The sequence below is a fragment of the Nannobrachium achirus genome, assembly GCF_963921795.1.
Source record: "Nannobrachium achirus genome assembly, chromosome: 5".
NCBI lineage: Eukaryota > Metazoa > Chordata > Actinopteri > Myctophiformes > Myctophidae > Nannobrachium > Nannobrachium achirus.
Genome location: NC_137814.1, coordinates 14,631,669 through 14,637,601, shown reverse-complemented (window position 1 = coordinate 14,637,601; position 5,933 = coordinate 14,631,669).

Below are 5,933 nucleotides of genomic sequence, written 5' to 3'. Positions count from 1 at the left end.
TGTGTTCAGCCACTCTGCAGAACAAAGGTTCATTATAATTAAACCATTTCAATGCATTTATCACCATGATATGAATATGTTTTACCAAGCAAGCAGTAACATAACCTTTTGTAACATAATTTTAATTAGCTATTCAATTATATATTTTTCTCTTTTTTATTCCTTTTTTAAATTTCTTGTACAGCTCCAGCGCAACTTGTTCAAGTCAGACATGCTCCTACCTTACCTTATCAACCCCTAATGAGAAGACTGGAGGTGTGAAGGTCCTGGAGATATAAATGACACAAACCAGTGAGACAGGTAGATCATACAAACACGGTCAAAGCTTCAGTATTCACAGTTAGTTGGCTGATGTACAGCATCCTACCTTGAGATAGAATGACGACCTATTGGGGGTCCCTGGCATGTGCTCCTCTTTATAAATGAAGTCCCTCAGCCAAATATGGACGTGCATTTAAGGGGCTAGGAATGTTATTGTGTCTCTGCTGAGTTGGGGGCGCTTGGGAGGGGGGCTAATAAGTGGAGGAAAGCAATATAGAAACCAGCAGGTCAGAGTCTTATCAGTGACTTGACGGTGGACCATATTAGGCGGTCTATACAGTGCTGTGATTAATCACTGAACTATCTTCAAGTATTCATCTTTAAATAGACAAGGGAGGAATTCCATTGGCACCGTCAGAGTGTACGTCTGCTCAAAGAAATATACATTGAAGTGTTAGATAATTGATGCCCTAAACTTTCAGGACATCAATTTTCTAAAGAGCTCACACTTGAATATAAGTCTTCTGAGTTGAATCCATGTAATTTTTCAAGATTCAGTTAGTTATATCTTATATGAGAGTAAAATGATTTGGTTTCATTTAGCAAATATTACCAAGATCATACTAGCGTGATACATTTAAACATGTCAACCTATTTTATTTTTATTCAGTTCTTTTACACACTTGCTTGCTTATTTATGTATTTATTTATTCATTTATTGTATTCAACCAGGCAGAAACACAAATGAATTATTAGCGGAATTTCTAATTGCTTTGTCAGTTAAACATAATCTGAATTTTACAGGTTTTAGTTGAATTAATATTTGAATAAAAGAGGTAACATAATTGAGTAACCTGGAAACAAACAATAAGTTAAATGCAGTAGGCCTACATCAATTATGTTCTGTGCGGTACCAGAATAAAGGGCATAATTTAACTCAGATAGTTTGCGTCAGCATTATAGCACAGCATTTCACTAACGTTAGCTATACTGGCATTTGTTGTATAAACACAAAAGGTATAAACATTACATATTTCTGCATTGTTATTTTAGAAGAGCCTGTCATCATGCCAGGTTCTCAATTACCCAGAGGGATTTAAGTGGAGTTAATGCGTGACATTGGTAACATACTGTATTCACTTATGCTGGAACTTTGAGCAGTAACTAAACAGCTATCAGATACCAAAGGGCCGTTCTAAATAAGGAACATTAGCCAGCGAGATTAGCTAGGCGGCAAGTGTCAGGCCCTCACAGTCATAGGTCTGTGTGTTTTACATCTGCTTAAAGGCAATAATGATGCTGCAGCAGTGGAGTGCAGCGTTGCCATTTCTGCTTATTATAAGTGACCTTGGGCTTGTTTTTTTCTGTAAAGTCACTTGCAGATACTGGTATAGTTGTTGGTTATTTGGGCTTGTATCCTAATGTTGTGTAAACCAGTGGTTCTCAAACATTTTCCTGTCTAGGACCCCCAAATGAATATGTTTTTGTCCACGGACCCCTCATTTAAAAGTATCTTGTGACCTCTATACTAGATGTGTTAAAATATATATAAAAAATTACAAAAATAACAATTTCAAGATTGAAAAAAAGGAGGAAAAAATCTACAAGCTTGTAGATCGACTATTTTCAAATATCCGATGCTCATGTGGCCTATAGTCACTTATTTTGGACTTGTTTTCATGTCACTAGTTGCTTATTTATGTCACAAAACCTGGCAACACTGGTGGAGAGTTGTGTCTGTATGACAGCGTCCATTGAGGCACCAAGGTCACTTCGGAAGCCTTCTATATTATCACCCGGCCAGCAGCCAGTGAAAGCTGCAATGGCCTCTCAGCTAGACTGCAGGCTTGTTGACATGGCATTGTGTCTTTGGGGGACAAAGATAACCCTGTGAAATTCCTACAGAGACGCCCTCACTGACTTGTGGACCAGCCATTGTCCACATGCCATGGGACCAACTGTTGCAAATGAACAGCTATAGCAGGCGTTTGTGTGTGTTTTTCACAAATAAATCAACAAAGGGTGACAGATAGATTCAGTGGCCCATGAAACGTAATGTACTGTTTAAGTGACATATCTAGTGTGGAGTCTTAACGTTAGCGGGGCCTCTTTAATAGGGGTTCCCAAACATTTTTGTCTCAGGGCACCCCATCAATATTTTTTTTTTAATCCGAGGCAACCCTACATTATAATTTTCACTCCCGGCACCTTATATTTATAGCATATCGTCGTTGTCGGGTGGAAACCTTGTATGTCCAAAACTGTTCGTTTTGTATATAAAATGTACTAAAGTGAAAACAGCGGATCTACAAGCACACAACGCCTGTAGATCGGCTGTTTTCACTGTGCGACAGTCTTGTATGATGAAGCAGGGCTTTGCTTTACCAAAAGACGTACACATTTGAAACTTGGAGATACAAGGTTTCTGCCCGACAGTGACGATATTTTAGTGATTATGTTGCGAGGAAAGCGTTGAGATAATAGCCATTTTGGTTAGAACTGAATATAATTTTGTACTTCAAGTTTAAAATGATACTAAATATTTTTTCCAGTGTCCAAATAAATTCAAAATATTGTCAAATTGTCTCACGGCACCCCTGGACTGCCGTCACGTCACCCACTTTGAAAACCCCTGCTCTTTAAACACAGTAAACAGTCTCAGATTTCTTCATTCAAAACAAGCACAAAAACCTGCCACTACCTAACTACTAACCCTAGCTCTACCCTACCAAATGCAACAACAAATAAACAAATTGATGCATATCATTTTTCCCTTTACACTAGGCCTATACTATCACATTTATAAGAATATCAACCCCTAAAGTACATTATTTCAAATTACTTACACCATTATTAGCAGTATTACGAACGATTATAATGTGATGTTGGAGAATATACTCTGCAGTCACTTTCACTTCCATTAATAATCACAGCCCCTCCAAAGGTTAAGAGATAAAGGGGAAGGTCAACAACTGCTGACAAGTGTTAAGATTATTTCCATTCTGATAACGTAAACAGCCCTATGGTTGACAGCTGGAGGCAGGGTGTCAAAGTGAGAGATGCCATGTCTCGTTAAAGACCCGCCCTACCATTCTGCTACATGTTCATCCTCCATTTATAAAAGGGAGCCAGAAACAAGTTTTAAAAGGCTCGAGAGATCATAGAGAAGTGCATTAGAAATTTGATCCAATACTTGCTTGATATTTTAACCACTTTCAACTTTCAAGCTGGCGTCTCTATTTTGGGCATGTCAAAAATATTTTTTTCAGACATTTTCAGAAATAGCAACAAATCACATTGGTGTGTGCTTAAAGCTTGTAAATCTTTTTTTCACCCTTTTTTTGTTAAATAGGGCTAAAGTGGTTAAGCCAGGGGTCTTCAATGTTTTCAGGCCAAGGACCCCTTAGAGAGAGATAGATGAAGCAGGGACCCCTCCCACAACCTTTTCATGGATTCCATAGTTTCATCGTTTGACAGCACAATCATCAGTGTATTTTGGATTCATGTCAATTTGTGTTTTCAGATATTTAACTGTCAATACTTAATAAACTTGACCTTTCACTCAGTACTTGGTCTGCTCTTTTCCCCTCTAGGCCTCTACATAATACCTCTTTGCTGAAAATAGCCTATCTACAAGCTTGTAGATCTGCTATTTTTGGCTACAGTTCTCAGAATATACACTAGGGTTCAGGTGGTTAATATAAAAATTTTTCTATCACACATAGATTTGGAGGACCCCCTGTAGTAACTCTGAGGACCCCCTAGGGGTCCCGGACCCCCTGTTGAAGACCCTTTGGGTTAAGCTGTTACTAGAAGCCCTTCACAGCTGAACATCAGACTCTTTATTATTAAATGCCATGTCTAATGTGCTCCTCTCCTGATCTCCTACTACTTTATAGGCCACCATATGAGCTCAATAAACACCCTATAGGCCCCTACCTACACAGACAGTAAAACCCTTCAAGCCACATTAATGGATGAGGATGTTACTGTTAAACATTAACGATAATCTAGTTACAGTATCCAGTGAAGTTGTGACATGTGCTGATCATGCGTGCCACGTGACCATTCCTGTCAGATGTGCATTTAATTAGGCAGATAATCCTCAACACGTATGCACTCGACCTCTTTAAACTCACTTGTAAATGTGTTGGAGTGTCTCAGCTTGTCAACTCGTCATATTACATGTTACATGCCTATGCCGAGGGAGGTTAGGATGGCTGACATGTAATAAGAGAACATACATGCAGGACTCCTGGCATTCACACCAAGGCAATGTTGGGGTTTTCATTAGTGTGCTGCCCCCCCTCTCACCTCATTTCAACAGTAGCAACAACACTGCCTGCCTGACAGCAAAACCATGATACCTTTGTGTCTGTCTATAGCAGGCTACTCAACTTAAAGGTATATTCAGTGATTGTATTTCATTCAAATAAAAATATAATTGGTAGATTTTCCATTCATTCTCCTCACTAGAACGTGTGCTGACCATATAAGGACTTCCACCATGGCCCGTGTTACGAGCATAGCTAGATTCTGTTTTCAGAGGTGGCCAGCCAGTCCTCGACCAATCAGGGTAGAGTATGGCCGTAGTTATGATGTTTAGTCATGATGGTCAAAATAAAAGTTTTGAGAACCACAGTCGCTCTGAATTAAGAACGTCTGCTAAATGCCAAGATTGTAAACTACTGAACTCATAAAATGCCACAGTCTCGTAGTAAATCATTATCATACATATCCTGAAGCTGGAGATGTAGGCCTACCGATATTCAGTGATTGGGTCTAATGGTCAAAACGAGAACATTATAATGGTGTAAAAAGATCTATAAAAAACTAAACATTTCCACGTTGTAAGGCCAGTAAGGGACAAGATGACCCCCGGCCACTTTCATTATCACTGAATACACCTTTAAGATAGCTCAGGGGCCACTCAGCAAAATACAAAAAGTCCAAGGGCCACAAGCTAAAACTGACTTTTGGATGTTAAGACAATGATTTTATAACTAAAAATTAAGGAAACACACAGAAAACAGACACGTGTCATCGTTGTCGGGTGAAAACCTTGTATATCCAAAACCGTTCGTTTTGCGTTTATCATTTTAAAAATGATTTAAACTAGTGAAAACAGCCGATCTACAAGCACACAACGCCTGTAGATCTGCTTGTAGATCTGCTTTTGTGCGACGGCCTTGTATGATGAAGCAGGGCTTTGCTTTGCGAAGAAATGTACACATTTGAAACTTGGAGATACAAGGTTTCTGCCCGACAGTGACGATTTACGTTGTTGGCCGCCCAGCCCCCAAAATGGAACGAAGGCCGACATTTTATTTTTAATCTTTTCCTAATGGCCGGCCTGGACCGGCTGGGAATGAACAGGCCGTTCGTGAGTTGTCCCGCTTTTCCCAATGGCCAGCACGTCCCTGGCGCCGCCCGCCATTTCTGCGGTGTAAACAGCATTGTAAAGTAACGTGTAACCTACATTTACTTACTTGTTTACTAGTACTGTAGTACAATTTTGAGTATTTGTACTTTACTTGAGTATTTCCAATTTTCAATCATTTTACTTCTACTCCACCACTGGCAGCGGCTTACACCGCAGAAATGTTGGCAGCAATCTCTACAGGGGAGCACCCAGGAAATCGTCTATTTATATTTAGGGGCGGCATTGGCTC